At 39.2% G+C, this 22,426-nt stretch overlaps 1 long non-coding RNA gene across 1 annotated transcript in view; it reads right to left on the bottom strand.

Moving 5' to 3' along the window:
• Window positions 1-9,742: 9,742 nt before the first annotated feature.
• LOC118926044 (uncharacterized) overlaps window positions 9,743-22,426 on the bottom strand; it is a 55,377-nt gene continuing 42,693 nt past the window's right edge. Inside the window, exon 4 of the long non-coding RNA XR_005030293.2 lies at window positions 9,743-13,843. This is a non-coding gene — a long non-coding RNA (uncharacterized LOC118926044). The remainder of the gene's footprint in view (window positions 13,844-22,426) is intronic.

The following is a 22,426-nucleotide window of genomic DNA, read 5'->3' on the forward strand; positions in this document are numbered from 1 at the left end:
CCCTTCTCCCTTCCGCCTGCCCTGGCCCATTCCAAGTCCACTGTCACTCAGTTGCTGGGATTGTCACAAAACCCTTCTTACTAACTGCAGTCCCTGCCCTGGGTTATGTCTGGCTCCACTCTGCCCTTCACAGCATTTGCAGAGATCTTATCCTGGAAGTAAATGCAACCCTGTTGCTTCCTTGTTGAGACCCCTAACCAAGCCCTCTGGCTGCAGAAACAGAAGCTAAGTGTCTCCATCTGGCTCTAACTTAACTCCTTCTCCCACTTCATGAGCAGAAAATTCCCAGAAGATGTTCAGGTAGAAATGTCAGGGATGACTTATTGACTGGATAGAACTAGCAGGCAGAAATGATCACTCAGCTAAAAGGTCTCAAATGGCTTAACTTAATATTTCCAGTAATTCTACCTATTTATCTTAATTTTTCTGCATTGGGAGAAAAATGGGTAATTCCAGTGTCAGAGAGGCTATAAATGGTGAAGACAGAATTTGAACTTAGAATTTGAAATTGTGTATATATGTCTACCTTTCCTGCCCTTTAAGGGCCAGGCTCACATCATGGTCATTGTGTATTCTAAGCCCAAGAGGCCCATATCTGGCACATGGCAGGACCTCAATAAATTATTGAATCAATGAGCAAGAGGAAAGGCATCCATGGGCTCCAGCTCTACCCCTGATGTTGCCTCTTACAACATCATCACAGAGTGGTAGGACCTGGTGCCCCAAGCAGTACCATCAGAATCTCCCAGTCCTACTGAACAGACAGGTTCACCCAAACGTACCCAGACATCACCTTTCTTTGTCTACCTGTGAAGGCCCAGCCAGCGACACCTGCCCATTGGCCCTCTCTCATTTGACCATCTAGAGTCCTGTGTCTGCATCTCATAGCCTTATCCATCCCTTAGGTAAAAAAAAAAAAAAATTGAGCCAAATTACACTGGACAGCTCATGTATTAAGTTCCTCCAAAGTCTTAATAAATTTCACAAATATTTAACAAGCAAATTAATTTATGTAAAGATCTGTACATATTTGATAAACGTGAACCAATTTAACAAATCCTGTCCTGTTTTAATAAATGCTGGATTAGGGTTAGACTTCCTACAAAGAGTAAATACATAAAGAAAATATTTGTTATGTGTGCATATATACTGTACCTGCCTTTTCAAAGATCAAGAAAAGATTATCGTCGCCATAAGGACTTTAAGCCACTGTGCTGTGTGCATGTTTGTTAAGAGAAAAGAGGGAACTAAGACACATTCGGTCAAGCCAATGATGACTTCATGGACAAGCAGGGGTGCCAGAGGGAGCACCAAAAGCTCTGACTATATGAAACTTCCAGAATAGAGTGAGCACCAGGGTGAGACATCTAGAGATCTACACTCTATTTTCATAAATAGCAAATGCCCTGACCTCATTCTTTTTCCCTGCATTGGTTCCTACTTTTTCAGACCAACAAAATCCTACCCATCCTTCTTCAAGACTCAGCTCAGACTTCCACTCCTGTACGCAACCTTCCTCAGCCTCATCTCCAACTCCAGGCAGAGTTGGCACTTGCTTCCTAGACTCTGATAGCACCCCAACAATTTCTACAGGATAGCACTTAACCTACTGTAGTTAGCAGTGTGTGGGTCTGTCTCCCCCAGTGCACTGTGAGTTCCTTCACAGTCCCATCAGCAGCAACCCGCATTCTTTCCACAAATATCTGTTGAACAATGTTATGTACAGAGGATATGCTAGATAATGACAATGCAACAGACAGAAAATGATAGGCAGTTGGTTCTTGCCTTCACGTTGATTACAATCTGGCTGGGAAGAGCAGACTTTGTTGATGTCCCACCCATACCCTTTCAGCATTTATCCCCACAGAAAGTAGGACTGGGTCGGGGGAAGCAGGGAGAACACTCTTAACATATGCAGGACTAGCAGGAGTGTCATAGAATTAATTTCCCCACAAGCCATCCTCAACCAATGACGGATGGACAGTTTGTATATAAATACGCCAGCTTCCCTGATTCTCCACTGGGGTAATAGTGTGGCATGTTCTATACTGTTCCTTAGCGATCCTGGTAAGATTAAGCTCCAGATGGCCACAGTAGCAACTGGCTTGAAAACATTCCCTTTAAGGAACTCCTTTACCTTTCCTACCTCACATTCCTCATTGGCTACCAGATTTTCCTGGGATCATCTCCCAAATAAACTATTTACAGTTAAATTCTTTCTTCAGGGTCTGCTTCTGGGGAAACTCAAACCGAGACACTGCAAAACAAACAGTTAAGAAGTTATGTGATCCCCACCTCCTGGTATTTACACTCATGTGTAATCTGCCTCTCTTTAATGTGGGCTTATGGGCTGAATTTATTGACTTGTTTCCAGTGAAGAGAATACAGTACATGTGATGGGATGTCACCTCTGAGATTATGCTATAAAAAGACAGTGGCTTCCATTTTGGGTGTTCTCTCTCATTTCTCTAGGGGAAGACAGCTACCATGCTGTGAAACGGCCCTGGGGAGAGGGCCAGGTATCAAGGAACTCGGGTGTGCCAGCAGCCACTAAATGAACTTGGAAGCAGATCTTGTGAGGCCTGCCAATCAGCCAGTGAGAGAGCTTGGATGCAGAACCTTCCCCATTCAAGCCTTGAGAGGACGGCAGCTCGAGCCGACACCTTGACTGCAACCTCGTGGAAGATGCTGAGCCAGAACCACCTGGTTAGGCAGAACCAAGATTCTGCACCTGTGGGAGATAATAAATGTTTGTAGTTTTTCATCTGTTAAGTTTTGGGTAATCTATTATGCAGCAATATGTAACTAATACAAGTGATAGGGTAGAATTCTAGGATGATGCAGTGATAGAATTATATCATGGGCTGTTTTCCTCCTTTTATTAATTCTTTCCATGAGAAAATTAAGTTAGAGTAAAAGAAAATCTTGTCATATTACTGAAAATAAAGATGTGGGGGGGTCTCACCTACATATCTGAAAATGTGGATTCCTAGAAGACAGGCTCTGAAGAATGGGGGTTGGAGGAAATAAGATTGCCACTGGCCTATTCTGCCTATACCTGAGAGAGATCCTTCTTCCGTATCTGGTTTTTAAAGCCCCTACCCACAGTCTTACCATAGCTAAGTAAAGCTTTAGACTCTGCCAGGAAAGCAGCTACAGAAAAAGAGATTATACAATGCAAAGGAGAAGTGCCCAAAGGCACCCACCTTTTCTGTGGGGCTTTGTTTGCATCCAGTAATTTCACAGCTGCCTTCTCACTCAGGAGTCACTCTTCACACTAGCAATATAACCACTGTGGACACAATTGCTGCAGAGATGATGATAGCGACCAAGAAGAAGTTGCTACAACTGCTCGTAACTGCGTCTTCTCTGGGCCTGATGCTTTTCTAACAGCTTCCAATTCAGCTCAAAAAAGATTTTTTGAAAGACGCAAACTACCAAACCTCATTCAAGAAGAAATGGAGCTCCCAAACATGGCTAATGGGGATGCAACCTCTTTGAAAAATATTTTGGCAGTTTTTTTACAGAATTAAATATACACTTACTATATGACCAATCAAATATAAAACTTTATTCACACAATGACTTGTAACATGAATTTTCATGGCATTTTTACTCATTATGTCTAAAATCTGGGTTGAGGGAAGGGATGTCCATCAACTGGTAAACAGGTAAACAAATTGTGCTATATCCATAAAAAGGAATATACTCAGCTATAAAAAGGAACCAACTATTGATGCATGCAACAACATGGATGAACCTCAAAAGGATTATGCTACATGAGATATCAGACAACAAAAAGTTCAGGATATAAATAATTCCATTTTTATGAAGTTCTAGAAAAGACAAAACCAAAGAGACAGAAAATAGGTCAGTGATTGCCAAGGTTTAAAATAAAGGAAAAGGATTAACTACAGATTGGCAAAGGGGAACTTTCTTCAGTGATGGAAATATTCTATATTATGATTGTGATAATGATTATACAACTGTACATATTTGAATTGTATACTTGAAAACAGTAAATTTTATTGCATGCAAATTTCGCCTCAGTGAAACTTATTTTTTTAAACAGCAGCAGTTTTCTATTTTTTTAAGATTGGGACAATCTGAAAAGAGTTATTGGAATTTTTTTTTAATCACAAAAATTACAACTCAGTGGAGGAGGTGAACAGCAGAATGCATGTTCATGAAAATTGACTTGTGCTTTAGAAGACTGTCTGGAGAAATTCTCCCAAAATACAGGATGAAAACACAGAGCATTGGGACTTAAGAAATAAATAGTAGGAGTCATGGAGGACAGAGCCAAGAGAATCAATATTAATACAAAAAGATGTTCAAATGAAAATAAAGCAGTGGATGAGAGAGAACTAATAACCAGAGAAGTAATAGAAGAAAAGTTCTTCACACTGAAGAAAGACCTAATCCTTCACATTGAAAAGGTTTGCCAAATACCAGGAGTAAGAAAAAGATCAAAAGTAAACATCTTCTGCCAAATGTTATGCCAAACATGTCTGCCAAACATGTTATGCCAAATTCCATATTGTGTAATTTCCCAGATGGATAGATTAGCAACAATTAAAAAAAAGACTGTCATTGAATTCTCAAAAGAAAAAGTAGAAAGATGTTTTACATATAATTCTTAAAAGGTTTGTCATAGAATTCTCTAGCCAATGTAGTAATTATTTCTCCTGAGCACAGAAGACAGGATTTTTTTTACATGCAAGTATTCAGAAAGCCCACGATTAGGTCTCTTTATAAAAAAAAAGTACTCATGAAAATGAAGATAAATCAAAAATGAAATCCAATGAAGCCTCATGAAAGAAGAGGACATATACACATGAATTAATTGTGATCAATGAAACCAATAATATGTAAAATTACTTTTAAATAAGTATTGATGATACAACTATGAAAAAACATGGTTTAAAAAGAGGATATGATGCAAAGTAAAAAGTATCAGTCTGAAAATAAAAATTCTGATTTTCTGAGATTCAAGAGGAGATGGAAAGAAAAAATAAAAACTGGATTAAATTAATTTTTGTCTAATAAGATAATTTTAATTCATGAAATTAGTAAAAAAACATGTAAAATGTTTATTAAAAATGTAATGATTATCAGTAGAAGAATATAAGATGTTAAAATTCTAAGTCACTTTGTGCAGGGGTGGAGAGAAACAACAACGAAGAGGTATCATTCAAGCAAAAGGCAGGGTAAAGAAAATGGAAGGACACTAAGGCACATAAATAAACAGAACAGGAACAATAAAAGGACAGGAGCAATCCCAGGCACAGCACTTATCCCAGAAGAAGAGAAGTCAGTGGGTTAAATTTCCCTGTTAAAAGACAAAGACTCTCAAGTTACCTTGAAAAAATAAAAGCCAAAGTGAAAAATAAGACTTTTATGAGATTTACTTTAAAATGACACAAAAACAAAGCATTGAAGATAAAGAGACGGGACTGGGGTTGTCCATTTTAAATTGTTACCTCTAGTTCACACATAGACATGATAGATTTTTAATTGAGCTTTAAAAAGTTGGAGTTACACATCAGAATGATTAAGCATTTCCATGGGGAAAAGAGGAATAAAAACTGCAAAGGCAAAAAAAAAAAACTAAAGTGAAGTGAAACAAAATTTATCAAGTAAAGAGGAGAATCAAAAAAAGAGAAGGGGAAAAAAAACAGGAAAAACAAATGGCAAACAGAAAAATCAAACAAGATGGTAGATACAATCCATAATTTGTATATAATCATAATAAATTTAAATAGATTAAGTGAGCCTGTGGCCTCAAATTGGATTGCAAACATCAGCAAAAACAAAGCCCAGCTACAATATAAAGATCTACACCCAAAATAAAATAACATGTTTGACAAAAGAGTGAATGAAGATATTCTAGATAAATACTAAGCAAAAATAAAGTTGATTTCGCATTAATGTCATCACATGCAATGGAATTTTAGGTGAAAAGCCTTAATAGGACTAATAAGGAACACTAACATATTAAGGGGGGAGAAAAAGAAAACACCAATTAGATATAGGTATAGATTCCCAAGTAAAGGGCCCAAGACTCATGAAACTGGTCCTGGTTCATACACTTTTAAAATTTGTATTTGGATATGACAGTTTGATGCATAGTGTCTATTTTACATAATGGTTTCAAAGAATTAACAACATATAACTCATGCTTTCTGACCACAGTGCAATAGGAATCCAACAATAAAAAAATTCTTCTCAAAAACCAAACATTTGGAAACTAAAAATCACATACCCACATAACTCCCGAGTTAAAGAGGCAATTACAAAGGATTTTGAACAAGAGAATTTTTACTTACAGAAATTCAAAGACACAGTATAATACTTAATGTAAAATCTATACCTTTAAATGCATTTATCAAAAATTAACAAGATTAAAAATAATTGAGTTAAAGCAAATAACTGGATTTAAAAGTGGGTGGAGGATATGAACAGACAGTTCTCCAAAGAGATGGCCAACAGGCACATGAAAAGATGCTCCACATCGTTAATTATCAGGGAAATGCAAATTAAAACCACAATGAGATATCACCTCACACCAAAAGGATAGCCAGCATCGAAAAGACTTAGAACCACAAATGCTGGCGAGGATGCAGAGAAGGTGAACCTGCCTACACTGCTGGTGGGAATGTAAGCTAGTTCAACCATTGTGGAAAGCAGTATGGAGGTTCTTCAAAAAACTAAAAGCAGAAATACCATTTGGCCAGGGAATTCCACTCCTAGGAATTTCCCCTAAGGATGCAGCAGCCCAGTTTGAAAAAAGACATATGCACCCCTATGTTTATCACAGAACTATTTACAATAGCCAAGAAATGGAAGCAACCAAAGTGTCCATCAGTAGATGAATGGATAAGGAAGATGTGGTACATATACACAATGGAATATTATTCGGCCATAAGAACAAAACAAATCTTTCCATTTGCAACAACATGGATGGAGCTAGAGGGTATTATGCTCAGTGAAATAAGTCAGGCAGAGAAAGACAAATACCAAATGATTTCCCTCATTTGTGGAGTATAACAATAAAGCAAAGCTGAAGGAACAAAACAGCAGCAGACTCACAGACTCCAAGAGGGGACTAGTGGTTACCAAAGGGGAGGGGTAGGGGAGACTGGGGGAGGGAGGGAGAAGGGGATTGTGGGGTATCATGATTGGTGCACATGGTGTGTGTGGGGTCATGGGGAAGACTGTAGCTCAGAGAAGACAAATAGGGATTCTGTGGCATCTTACTACACTGGTGGACAGTGACTGCAATGGGGCATGGGGGGGACTTGATAATAAGGGTGAATGTAATAACCACATTGTTTTTCTTGTGAAATCTTCGTAAGAGTGTATATAAACGATACCTTAATAAATAAATAAATGAGTTAAGCACTTATTCAGAAAAGTAGTAAGAATAAACAAGAAAAAAAGAGAGAAGGTAAAAACAAGCAATATTAAGAATGAAAGGGGAACTCTACACATACTGTAGCTATTTTTAAATTATATGAACAACATTGCACAATAGATTGCAAGAATAATTTTCTAGAACAATATAAATTATCAAATACATAACACAAATTATCAAATTCAAGGTGCAATGAAAGTCCTAAGTGAACCACAAATCTCTTTTAAAAAATGAATTGGTAATCAAAATATTTTCCCACTCCTGCTTTCATCCCTAAATGGACATCAAAGCCAGCTGGTTTTTGGAGTAAGTTTTATTATATCATCAGGCATAGAAAATTTTACACAATTTATTTAAAAAAATATATAAACAGAGTATTTCCCATCATTGCATTATATGTGACTAGTATAGCCTTGACACACACACAAAAAATGGCCGAACAAAAAAAATATATATATAGACCTATCTCCTAGTGAGCATAGAAAAGAAACCAAACATAAAATTTAGCAAGTTGAATCCTTTAGTATATAAAATTATGTTAATTTTAAAGAGAAACTTATCCAAGAAATGAAAGGATTATTTAACATCAGACCCCAATTTAAAGGAGAAAAATACATATGATTATCTCAATACATACAGAATATGAATTTAATAATATTAAATACCATTCACCAAAGACTCTTAGCTACCTTAGAATAGAAAGGAATTTCCTTAACCTGGTAAAACATATCCACCAAAAAAGCTATTTTTTACATAATATTGAATAGGAGGAGAGAGAGTAGGGATCCCCTTTTCCTGACTTTAATGTGAAAACATTTGAAATTTTACCATAAAATCTTATCATTAAATGTGACATGTGCTGTAATTCTGCGTGTATGTCTTTTATCAGATCAAGGACATTCCCTTCTGTTCCTCATTTGTAAGAGTCTTTATCCTGATACTGTGTCTTAAACAAGGCAATAAGACAACAATGAAACAAAATTGTCATTATTTGCAAGTAAACTATCAGGACTGGTAAGAATATATCAAGAAACATAATCAAGAACATATAATAAACACATAAACATCTATAGAATTCAAATACAAGTGATAACCAATTGGAAAATATAATAAAAAACAAAATATAATCCACAACAGCTACAAAAATATAAAATACCTTAACAAAAGATCACTATCAAAATGAATGTAACAACATTTACAGAAAAAAAATGCATAAAACATCATTTAAAAACAAAAAAATCCTAAATAAATGAGATAGATCATGATCATGGGGAAAACTCAATACCATAAAATATGCTTCTAAATTCAATGTAATTTCAATCAAAATCCCAACAAAAATATTCCTGGATATTAAAATACTGATTATTAAATTTACATGGAAGAATAAATATCCAAAATATCCAATATACTTCACAAAAAGAATGAGTATCTGTTCTATAAAACACTCAAATTCTTTACAAAGTTGTGATTTAATCAAAAATTGTGATATTGGCAGACAGATAATACAATGAAACAAACTAGAAATACCAAAACAGAACCAATATATATGGTATCTTTATAACATAAAGAAGGCATAAAAATGAGTAGAGAAATAACTGTTTAATAGATGAGCTTGAACAATGGGCTTTCCTTATTTAAAAAATTGAGACCACTGCACATCATATTCAAAAATACTCTAGTTAACTAAATACCTAGATATATAGGAACAAATCTCTGTAATTTTAGAATAAAAGTAAAATAATGTCATTATGAATTCACTTTTTTAATTGAATAAGGCATCTATTTTGATTGGTAATTACTCATGTTATTATTGGTGTTTCATTTTTGTTGTTCAATATTTTAAATATTATCTTTCCCAACAAGCACTTCATATTCAGAATACATGAATAGCTCCTATAAATTAGTAAGAAATAAACAGCCCAGTAGAAAATGGGCAAAGGGTATGAACAGGCAATTAACAAATGAGAAAGTGGCCAATAGGTATGAGAAGTGTTCTGCCTCAATAACAATCAGGGAGATGCAGTCTTAACAAACAAACAAAAACCAAAAAAACAGTGAGATATGAGTTCCCATCCTTTAAACTGACAAAAATTTAAGAGTCTGACCACACCAATTGGTAAAAATATGGAAAAGTACAAACCTCATGCACTCCTTGCATATATTGATGCAATCACATTGAAGAGCAAGTAAAAAATCCTGTTACTCAGAAATCCCACTTCCCATTTCATGCACTACAGAAACACACAAACACACAATGAGACACTGAAGTTTTATTCATAAGAAAACAAAATGAGTTATAATTCAAATGCCCAACATAGGGGAATGGATATAAAATGTGTGATATATTCATGCAATGGTATATTCTACGGTAGTTAAAATGAATAAGTATATCTATATGTATTAACATGGGTAGAGCATATTCAAAAAAACATAGACTGAGTCGAGGGGAGAGATCTTGAAATGTAATATGCAGTATAAGATCTTTAACTTTTAAATGCACAAAACATTACTATGTGTAATTAATGAATACATGTAATAAATACAGAGGTCTAGCCAGAATGCACACCAAATTCAGGGTAATTGTTCCCTTTGAGAAGGCATAGAAGGGAACTGAATTGGACTAGAGTGGGAAATGTAGAAGATTTAAACTTTATCTATGATGTTTTATTTCTTTAAAACAAATCTCTCACTGACTAGAAGAAAATATTTGCATAAGACATATCTGATAAAGAACTGTTATACCCATAATATAGAAAGAACACTTACAACTCAACAATAAGAAAACAACCAGATTTTTAAAATGGACAAAAGACCGAAACTGTCACCTTACCAAAGAAGATACACAACACAGATGGCAAATAAGCACAGCCAAAGATGTTCAACATCTTACATCCTTAGGGAAACTGCAAATTATACATATTCTTACCATATGATCCAGCAATCACACTCCTTGGCAGTTACCCAAATAAGCTGAAAACTTATGTCCACAGAAAAACCCACACATGGATGTTTATAGCAGCATTATTCATAATTGTCAAAAGTTGGAAGTAAGATGGCCTTCAGTAGAGAATGGCTAAACTGTAGCACACCCAGACAATGGAATATTACTCAGTGCTATCATCCAATAAAAATTATTACTAACTAGAAGAAAATATTATCATCCCTTAAAACTTATTACTAAATGAAGGAAGCAAATCTGAAAAAAACTATATACCATCTGATTCCAACTATATGACATTCTGTGAAAGGCAAAACAATTGAGATGTAAAGAGATCAATTGTTACCAGGGATTAAGGGGGTGGAAGGCATGTATAAGCAGAGCACAGAGCATTTGCCAAGCAGTGAAATTTTGTGTGGTAACTATAATCGTAGATACATGTCACTACACATTGGTCCAAACCCACAGAATATTCAATACCAAGATGAACCTTAATGTAGATTATGGACGGGGTGTGCCAGTGTTGGTTCATTAACTGTAACAAATGGACCACTCTGGTGCAGGCTGTTAGTATTGAGGGAGGCTGGTGGGAGAGCGGGTAAGTCAGGAACTCTATTTTCTACTCAACTTTGCCTAAAACCACTCTCAAAAAGAAAGTCTGTTTTTCTTAATCTGATTATACTCATGAAAAATATTAACCCTTTTTCACTTGGGGTGATGAGTATCTAGGTTTTATCACATTACTATTTGCAGTTGTCTTCATGTTCATCTATTTTCAATTTTCAAGTAAAGCATTTTAAGTAAAAAACAATTAGTAATATTTATCAACAACAGTAACTTAAAGAAAATAAAGATGAATATTTTACAGTGATAAAAGGTGCAATTCATAAAAAACATAAAAGCATCATAAACATTCACACTTCCAAAAAATCAGAGTGATTGATCAAGTAAAGGAAACGCTGAGAAAACCTTAAATAGTAGAGATTTTCACTTGCCTTTTAAAAAAATCAACAGGTGAAACAGATAAAAAATAAGTAAGGATGCAACAGATATGAGGAAACCATTACAGACCTGGTTTAATAAATATATTTTGAACTTCATAATAGAAAGCATATTGCATATTTTGAATTACAAATTTGAAATTCCTTTCAAATATCCTTAGAACTTTTTAAAATTGATTATCTGTTAGACCACAAATAAAACTTGAAATATCTAGAAAATAGGAATATGAAAAGCCTGGTGTACTGACTCACATTAGATCACATTAGGAAGCAATCAGGCTGCCGGGAAGGGCCCCCTTGCCACACTCAGTGCCATGAAGTCCCTTAGCACGACCCTTGGACCTCACCTCAGGGTTGATGTGTTACTGCTGCTCTTATAGGGTTCACCCAAGATGCATGAAGCCATCGTGCCCCTCTTTGGAAATTCCCTTTCTTAGGAGGAGCAAGGGACTGAATTGAATGGAGAAAAGCCACAAGTTGGACTCTTCTTGACTTCATTTAAATAAGTCCCAAATCATAGCCTCTAAATCCTCTTTTAGAGCCAACAGCAATGATGCTCTGTAAATCCTCTGCTGGTTAAATTTCCCTTCAGATCAGCTGGACTTTCGGAGTGAAAGTCCAAATGGGGAGAGTAGACAAGGGCAACCGTTAAGAAAGGAGAGGAAAGTAAGGGCCTGGTGAATCCCAGACACCAAAAGGAAGTCCTGCCAGCAAAGCCCACGCCTCAGGCTTCCGAGACGAAATTTTTCTCTGGCTAATTTAACATATGTGAGCTGGGTTTGCACACCAGTATGAGTAGTACCTGTCAGGTTGCCGTCCGTAAAACCCCAGAACAGACTAGGTCTGCATCCTCCCATAAAGCTGAGTTGGAAATAAATTGGAAGATTTATAAAGGGAGGTGCCATTCCTCTGCTGCGCTGCTTTAAAGATGGTGAAATAAATGAGTTAAACTGTTCACTCAGTGTTTCATGAAGCACATCTAATGTGCAGTTTTGTGACCTGACATGACTTTAACTCTTCAGTAAATCAAAAAAGCTTAACAAACATTAAGATGGGAAAGATTACCTGTGTGGGACAGATGTGATCTTTCATCCATTATAGGTTAGGAAACCAGGGGCTCCAGAAGAAGGCAGCCAGTGTGTCACCCGACCAAAGAGGGGGTGCAAGAAGGGGCCAAGCCCCAGCCAGGAACCTTACAGCGAATACGGAACTTTCTGACCTTCCTAAAAGGGTGCTTGATTTACAACAGGGAAACTTTCAGAAAGTAAGGCCTGCCCATTTGCTGGGTGTTTTGTGAGGGCCTCTCTTTCAGCTCCTGACACCCCTCAAAGCAGAACAGCCACACCCCCAACAACAGCCGTTGTGCTCCACAGATACAAGGCACAGTTACGGGACACAAGTTCCTCCTCGGGGAAACAGTAGAAGTGTTGGCTGGGACACTGCAATCAGCTCGGAATACGCCATCTGGGAGAAGATCCCCCCATGCATACAGTTCCAAGAGATTGACGTGGGAGACCCCAAGTTATCAGATCTTCCCATCTGAAGAGGGCACTTGAGTAGGAGGGCAACAGCCTACGGCCACACCCTCCTTTCTCCCTCATGGATATCCAAGCCAATGCTCGAGGCCAGAGACGGCCATTTACCCATGAAATACTTGCACCCTCCACACCCTAGCGCTGGGAAGGCGTAGCAATCATTCAGTCCTGCGGGTTCAAACAGCGGCCTGTGGAACCCTGGTCCTTCCCGTCCAGCAGGCCCTGGGGACTCCCTGAGGGACTGAGGGAGAGGCAGGAGAGGGGGCGCCGGTGGACTCCTCCCCGGTTGCAGCAAAGCTGTGTGCTGGCATATATTCGACCCACTGAGGTTTCACATAAGATACCTGGCTAAAAGAAAGGCTGCCTCTACGTATTTTACAGATGAACTGAGGTTCAGAGAACAGCAGGGCACAGCACACAACCAAGCTGTAGGAGTTTCAGCACTCCAGAAGTTCAAGGGAAGAAAAAAGATGATATGCGAAGGGGGTCCTAAAGCCCCTCTTAGCTAATATGCCTTTGAGAGGGGAGATGAACAAAGAAAAGTTGAGATGCTGGATCCTCAAGGTAGAAAGGTGACTGTATTTGAAAACCTGTAGCAAAGATTGTGAGTGGTGAAAGAGGTCCCCTGGCAGAAATCCTCTCCAACTCAAAGGCATCACATGCCTGCCTGGAAGGCCCCTACAGTACAGAGGTAAGAAGTTCACCCAGGATGACATGAACCTGTGCTGCCCCAAGGTGCCTCGTGGATAAAATGGCCAGCCGGATACCTTTTCCCCGTCACCTCCTCTCCAGCACACGTGTCCAGAATCAATGTCAGAACATACCGACTTCTCCTCACAGCTTCCAGGGGCTCTAGGGACAGGAGGCATTCTTGGGGATGAGGCTTAGAGGCCTCAGCTGTTTCTCAGAGCACAGAAAGCAACTTTCTCTTGTATTCAGGGATTTGCCTTGACTGTGTTAAAACAGGGAAAATGGGAAAAGAAAGAAATGCGTATTAGAATTTATACTGAATTTTGTCCTGATATCTAAACAAAATGACTTTTAAAAAAATTTTTGAGTTTTCAAAGGTATTAGCGTCAGTTATTATTTGTCTGGGGAGTCCATAATAGTCTCATTTTATTAGATCCAAATTTTCTATTTAGACAACAGAACCTAAGAGCCTCTTCAGAACAAGCAAATAATATGCATTTTTCAAAGTAATTTGCAGACACAAATACATATATGCTCTGCTCAGATTACCAAAAAGGCAAAATGGCTAAGAAGATGATGATGCTGTTTAATAATTTCAAAACTAAATATTTCTGCACCCAAACAGAAATACCTCCCTCATCCTGGAAAAGTCCCCTTCAGCCTGCTTGACAAATTATACCTCATTTCACCACCTTCCATATGCTGTCTCTGATGGCTTTGAAAAAGCAACTGGGAGACCATCATCTTTAAACCTGCATGTACTATTTTCAGGAATAGATTTTCCCTGTCCCTTTCCCATCCCCATAATCAACCACATGAAATATCCTCGTGTCTACTCGCAGAAACCACCTTCAGAGAGGGATTAGAGCACCTGCTTACCACCAGCTCGGGTCCCTTCTGCTGGCTGTCTCCAAGCTCGGCTCTGTTGGGGACTGGGCCCTGGGCCAAGGAGAGTCCTGCTAATGGCTGGCATCCACCAGGCACCCATAGGTAGACCAGTGGGAGCAGTTGCTCCAATTACCCCGAGCCCAGGAACTGTTAGGCTAAAATTAGTCAGGAGCCTGAGGATAGACTGCTTGCAAGGCGAATAGGAATAGGAGAGGGAACCGGGAGAACAGCCTGGAAGACCAACTTTGGAGAAGCAGCCTGAGTCTGTCCTGACTCTAAAGAAGGGAGTGGGAAGTGCTGGGTTCTTAGACAGGGGGTGGAGGCCAGTGGCCTCTGAACCTCAGGACACACCTGGGGCCAATTACTCCCTCATTCTCCACTCAGGCAGGGCCAGTTCTATTGCCTTCCCTCCGAGATGCCCTTCCCACTCCCTCCTGCTAAATCCTGTCTAAATTCTCTATGAAAATTTCCCTACATTAATCCTCATCAGTTTGGGAAGATTTCAGTCTTTTTAGATCACAGTCTAAAATGGTCAAGTGGAGCAGACGATTAAAAGTCTTAAGCACATGTATAAATCCAACGTGGACTGGGCACGTCTCCTAGACTGTTGGACTTGGGGGTGGGATGTATCTTTAAGGGCTTAGTATTTGTCCTATTCCTTTCACCACTGATCATTGGGGTTGTTTTCCTCTTAGGAATTTGCTTAAACAAAATTGGCAATCCTAACCACATGTCCCTTACAAGAGGTGTACTACTTTCAACAGACCAACCAACCGGGAACTGGAGCTGGGGGCCAATTTGCAGAGACTTCAGCGGACAGTCACCACTACACACACGGTGCTCTGGAGTACATCTTCCACTCCATGCCACCCCTTCTCCTAGGCAGAAGGATGAGGGGAAGCGACTTTGTAGTTTCTGTCGTTTATTGCGGTCAGTGTTACAGTTAATGTAAAACCCAATGGCCCTTGGCCACTCTCCAGTGACAGAGGATTTTGCACGAAGTGTGGGTCTGTCATCAGTGAGTGAAAGGTGAGGTCTAACACATGAGGTACTGGCCTGACTTTGAGCAACACAGAAAGCCTAGTTAGCACTGGCTGTTGTCACTACTAGATTGATTAATGTCACACAGAGGTAAGGGAGGCTGGCTTTCACCTTTAACTGTAAGATTGCCCAATATCTCTTGTTCTGTGAACGAGGGTAATTTTCCTGGTAACAAAGGCAGAGCAGATGCTCCAGCCTAGAAACTTAAAACGCAGATGCCAAATTCTTGACACATTTTCCAAAACAGAGCTCACTGGGAAAGGTGTCCAGATTGCCATGCTGATATTTGAAGGAGATAACATTCAAGAGGGTGTAAAAATTCCAAAATATTTTCTAAGAAAGCAATCACAGGACTTTAGAGCCACGTCTTGGCATGGGTCCATAAAAAATACTTCTAGTTAAATATACTTATATATTAATATATAAATATAAGAAGGTATAAAGGACATTTGTACCTTCTTATAAAGCCCTTCTGTTTTCTCCATTAGGAGAAAGTACTTCCCGAGGGAAGGAGTCATATTTATTTCTTCTATTGTCACCCTGCTACATGCCTGCCCCAAGGCCCCAAACTCAAACACCGATAGAGGGGTGCACCAAACAGGCTGTTGACATTTGATGGGGGCTTTCCAGCTCTTGAGCTCAGTACAGCTAAGACATGCACACACAGAACCAAATGCCCTACAAACTAATTGCAGATAAGGACACCCATTGACAAACATCAAACATTGTTAATTTTCCAAAGCCTCCTAAGCCCCATCAGACAGCCAGCAGAGTCACAATGGCTACTTAATGATGCGACTCTTCTGGGTGCTTTCATATTAACATGGTCCAATGTAATGTCACACTGGGAAGAATAAAGGTTAATATATTCTATTAGTCTCAATTGTCATAAGATTTTTACCTAACAATATGGTTCATTAAATGCTGAATCTAACAATTATGTTCACCATAATAGAAATTATTCAGACAGATATGATCTGAATAGTTGTGATTTATTAATTTAGACACAAATTTAATTAGGAATTGATTTCAATTGTGTCTCTCCCCGAACAATAAGTTTTCTGGAAAAGCAACCTGGAAAAAAATAACAACTAAGAAATATCAGGTAACAATAAAGGAACAACCACTCCACTTTCAGAAATGCTATTATGCCTTCCCCCCAAAACAATAACAGCTTGAAGAGGTGGCTGTTTGCTTTCCCTCCATTTGAAACACTGCTCCTGACCCTCAGGAGTGGCCCACGCTGGATTTATATTCCAGTGGGTTGTACATCTGCAGCAGTGTAGACACCCTCCCTGAGCGGAGGGAATGTCAGAGCCCCAGGTCCCCCTGGATCCGTTGGAGACCCCGTCTCCAGCTCCAGGTGTGACGACCTATTGCTCTGGCTTCCGTCTCCTGCTCCCTGAGGAAATCCGGTGCTACCTCTCACCATCTCCACAAGTTTCTGGTATCTTCTTCTTGAAACCACATTTTTCCATTCCTTCTTTGGTATCAACCACAAAGGATTATCCATAACCCAAAAAAAATTAAGAGAGAGAAATAGAAAGAAGAATGCTTTGTTTTTAAAAGGGAAAAATGGATTTTCCTCCCAGTAGTCCTTTTATCAATTGTCTACACCCATCTCCATTCCTACCCCAACTACATCTGATAGACCAGTAACAATTTTCCATTCAGGAAAAGGAAACATTTGGTGGGGGTAAGAGGGTGAGAGCAGAAGGACGGTTAGAAGGGGAGGGAGGAACTGGAGTACGTATCTTCCTTCTCTTCATTCCGCCTTCTGCTGGCCTCGGGCCAGACTGGCTGCCCTCCTACCGGTTATGGTACCTTGGGTTATCAAAGATCATTAACTATATTCCTTTAACAAATTAATGATCACTATCAGAAGTAGACATTTGGGATTCTGGATTTAAATCTTTTTACGTTCATATTGTGGTCCCTAAATAAAATTCTCCACTAAAAGACATTCAAGCTCCTTGGTAGAATAGCTGATTGTAGATCTGGGGCATAAAATATACAAACTGAGCCTAGAATATCCAGTCATACCAGGCGACCAGCAAGACTACCAGGTCTTAAAAGTCCTCAGGATCCAACTTAAAGGAGCTCCAACTGCAAAAAGTTGCGGACAACTTTACTGAAACACACCAAAGACCTTATAAATCCATGATTTCCTCATGATACAAAACAATAACACCTCATTGATCACCTCTGGAGAATAAAAGAAATCGACATATTACTCTGAAAATTGTTACATCAAGGGACAGAATCAAGTTTCATCTGCCTCTTCTGAATGAAAGCTATCTCAAAGTAAACAAGTAGTTGATGGGGAGAACATAAGTATTGAATCCAGGCAATAATCTTCAATGGTTACGGACATCACTAAAAGAAAGAGGACCAGACATTATGTGCCCCTGAGTGGATAAACAGAACAGCAGCTATGAAGTATCCTTGCAAAAATGTCAAACCTTGTTGCAGTGGACTGAATGCTTGTTCCCCTCAAAATTCGTATGTTGAAACCCTCATCCCCAATGTGACTGTGTTTGGAGGTGGGGCCTTTGGGAGGGAGTTAGGCCATGAGGGTGCATTCCTCATGCATGGGATTAGTACCCTTCTAAGAAGAGGTCAGAGAGCTAGCCAGTTCTTTCTGCCATTCAAGGACACAAGAAGTCAGCAGTCTGCAACTCACAAGAGGGCCTTCACCAGAATCTGACTGTTCCAGCACACTGAACTCAGACATCCAGCCTCCAAAATTGTGAGAAATAAATCTCTGTTTATAAGCCACCTTGTCCACAGTACTTTTGTTACAGCAGCCTGAACTGACCCAGACACTAGTCAAGCCACTAGATCTAATTACCAGTTTATGGGACATGCTAGAGGCAGAGAACATGTTCAGTGATATCACACAGAGGCACAACTAATAATGTGGAAGACTTTACAGGGAAAATCACCTGTTTTTCTTTTAATCAGTTGATTTCAAGGGTTTGGAATTTCCAAAACAAAAATAGCAATAAAAGGAGGAATGGGGAAACCAACAGATGAAAAGAGACTTTCTATGAGCCAATCACCAGAGGAAACATATACACATTGTTTGGATCCCCAACCTTTAAAAACTATATGAAATAATCCAAGAAATTTGCCCACAGACTGGGACATTTGATGATCTTAAAGAATTGTTATTTTTAAGTGTGATAATAGTAATGTAGTTGTGTATGTGTGTGTTTTAATTAAGAAGTTTTGTCTTATACAGACATATACAGACTAAGATATTTACTGGCAACATGACATAGTGCAGGAACAGGACTGGGGTCAGGTCCCCAGGGGGTGCGAAGGCAGGGTCAGCTCCTGAAGTGAGGGCCCCCTTGATGTTGTACCCCGGATGGCTCACATGCCTCACTCCAGTCCTAGTCCGCATGTGATGTCTGGAGTTTGCTTCAGTGACCCAATGGTGGGGAGAGAATGGTAGGTGGAAATATAAATGAAATAAGATTTACAACTTCCGTAAGAAGAAGTATAATTTTTAAAAATCCATAAAATTGGTCATGATATTAAAAAAAATTTTTTTAAGCCAATAGTAACTTTTGAAATAACAACAGTAATTATTGTTCTCAGATTTGCTGCACTCAGTACCAGACTGTGGGCCCTTTCACATCAGATCTTTTTCAACGTTGGTGGATTAACTCAAAAACAGGGATCCCGTATCTCCATGAGCCAGGCCCCATGCTAGGAGCTGGAGATGCAGCCCAGGACAAGAGACGCTTACATCCTGGTAAAGAACAAAGGCAAAGACAAATGGACACAAAAGGGAGAGGCTGCTAAGGCAGCCCACAAGAGGGGATGCATCTAAAGAAGGGGGGCCAGGGAAATTGATGCTACTTTGAGCCAAGATCCAAAGAAAGAGAAGGAGTAGGCCGTGTGAGGAGAGATGGGAGCTCCAGGCAGAGCCAGCAAAGGCCAGATGTACAAAGGTCCTGAGTCAAGACAAACCTGGCACGTTTGAGAAAATAAGAGACAACTGGCAGTGCTAGCACCTAGTCGACAACGGGCAGAGAGGAGCAGAGAGGCTGACGAGACAGGCACCAGCCAGATCATTGAAGTCTTCAGGAACATAACAATGTGTTTCTTTGCTCATTTGTTTTTAATCTTATACCACTGTAATGTTAGAGTGTCTGGTGCATAATAAACTCAGTATATTACATGTGCTTCTTATGGATTCTTAAATTTGCATTGTTTGAAAATAAGACAACAGGCCCAAAATGGAGTTGCTTATGCTAAGCCCCATGTCACCAAACCAAGGCAACTTAATTACAGTTTGGGCTTTCCCAGAAATGGAATCTTTTTTTTTTGGAGCACTTCATTCAATATTTTATTTATTAATTTTTCAAGTCTCCTCCCTGTGTTTATTCTCTTTTTTTTTAAAGCAAATGTACATCCCAGTGGCTCAACAGTCCCATTCCCGCCCCCTGCCCTCACCCACTCCCCTCCCTCTTGGTAATCACTAATCACTTCTCAGTGCCTATGAGTCTAATGCTGGTTTGTTCCTTCTGTTTTGCTTTGTTTTTATATTTCACAAATAAGTGAAATCATATTTGTCTTTCTCTGCCTTGCTTATTAGCAAGCATAATGCCCTCTAGACCCATCCATGTTGCAAATGGCAGGATTTCTTTTCTTTTTATGGCTGAATAATATTCCATTGTGTATAGGTACCACATCTTCTTTATCCATTCATCCATTGATGGACACTTAGGTTGTTGCCATTTCTTGGCTATTGCAAATAGTGTGGTGATAAACATAGGGGTGCATATATCTTTTTGAATCAGGGATTTTGTTTTCTTCAGGTAAATTCCTAGGAGTGGAATGACTGGGTCAAATGGAACAGAAATGGAATCTTTAACCAGTCAACCATGAATCACCTGATTAGCACTAGTTAGGTCATCTGCCTGATAGGCCCCTGCAGTCCTATAAAGGAAAGTAAATTTGCAATAACTAATCTGCTTTTTGCCTAGCATACCCTCCTTGTTCCCTCTCCCTCATGCCCATATAAGTGTCACATTTGTACACCACCTTGGAGCTCCCTTCTATCTGCTAGACTGCAGGCTGCCCAACTCAAATTTATTTTTGCTCAAGTAAACTCATAATTTTTAATATGGCTCAGTTTATCTTTTAAGACTATTAACCACAGTTCTGTTGATTTCTCAAGCCTCTCCATTTACTTAAAGATATCTATAAAAACTGGTCTTTTAACCCCTTCCCTGCTTCAGTACAAGTTTGTCAGAGAATAAATTGTCAATGAGTCTGAGAGTCCTTCGTGCTTTTCCACAGCTTGAAATGAGGTGCAAGGTGGAATTAATTGGGGTTGGTAGGACTAGAAATTGGATGTAGCCTCTTAGTTCCAGGGGCATGAAGTCTTCCCAGTTTGCCTTCCTAATCTGGTTTGAAACAAATTTCTGGAATGTCAAACATCCCCATATTTAAAGGTAAGTATATGTATATAGTCCAAAGCCAAATAAAAATGGTTTTGGATTTCCTGCCATTTTTCTATTACTTGTGATATAGTTCCCTTCACTTAGTGCCTATGATCAAGAATTAACATTGCACCTCAAATACAAATGAATGGGAAAAGTAACGGAGGGGAAAGCCTTTCAAAATAGCCTAAAATAGAAGCAATTTGTCCATGTCTAATTTGTTGGGCAAAAGGACTTTCACCTGTTAGGAGAAGAAGGTAATCTAGTTTGAGGTCTTGAAAGAGATAACAAATGACATGTTCTCTTTTTCCATAATTGTTGACTTTTAATGGCATTACAAGGGCATATTAGCTATTCCAACTAGAGGCAATTTAATGAAATGTATGCATACTGGTGTCATTAATATGTTAATGCTGGGAATGAAATATAAACTTCTGGGGGAACAAATGCCAGAGAAGGCAGGTACCAATATGCTCTGTTCCCCAAGTCACATAGCACTGGGCTCCAGAGAGGAAAAACCTGGGTCCCATCCTCCCTCCCTGTGACTTACAGGCTGTGCTCTGGGGGCTCCAGTAGAAGGAGATGGGAAGATGATCAGCTGGGATCTCCATTATCTGAAACCACCACCGAAGGGAGCAGATCCCACTGCCTGGGATTTACCCCACCATCCTCAACCCCAGTCTTTGTGTTCATTTGTCCCCCCACAAAAACGAAAAGCACAAAGTTCATCTTTACCAAAACTTTCCCTGATTAACCCCATCCAGGTTGGTCCCTCCACTTGGGCTCCACATTGTACAGTTTCTGCTCATGTTGATGTGTTGCTTCCAAGAACACGATTTGCAGACACATCATTCCAGATCATTTCATCTGAGTATTTCTGTATTCATTTGAGAAATCAGGTGCCTGGAACTTTTCCCTTTCATTTGGGAATTCAGGTATAAAGTCAATTTTCTATAATTGTTTATGGCTTTATTCCCAGAAGGGGAACTATTGGATGACATTTCCATCAGAGATGAAAACTGACCAGCCATTTTGCTTAAGTATTGTTTGGTCCCTGGAATTCCAATTCAGTGGGTACAATTCATATTGATTCCTCCCATATGTTCCTTCATCAGTTCCCAGTATCTCCGCGTCCTTCCTTTGCCCCTTCATCAGTAGGCTCTAGGCACACAGACATCTACTCAGGGGCAATCAGTTCCACTGCCAATATGGAGTTTCACACTAGCACATACAAAGTAAAAACAAAAGTCTAAAGGAGACTAGTAAAGAAGACAGGTTTTGACTCATTTCCTTAAGGAAATGTGGCCTGCTTTCTATCACATTTGTGGACAGGTGTCCTCCAGTCTGTAGACAGGACACATGGTCACTTACTTTCATGGCTGATGGGCATTTTCACATATGAAACTAGTGACCTGTCTGTTAGAGAAAACCAGAGCCCTTTCATTTGTATCTCTACT

This window comes from Manis pentadactyla, chromosome 9 (genome assembly GCF_030020395.1).
Source record: "Manis pentadactyla isolate mManPen7 chromosome 9, mManPen7.hap1, whole genome shotgun sequence".
NCBI classification, from domain to species: Eukaryota; Metazoa; Chordata; class Mammalia; order Pholidota; family Manidae; genus Manis; species Manis pentadactyla.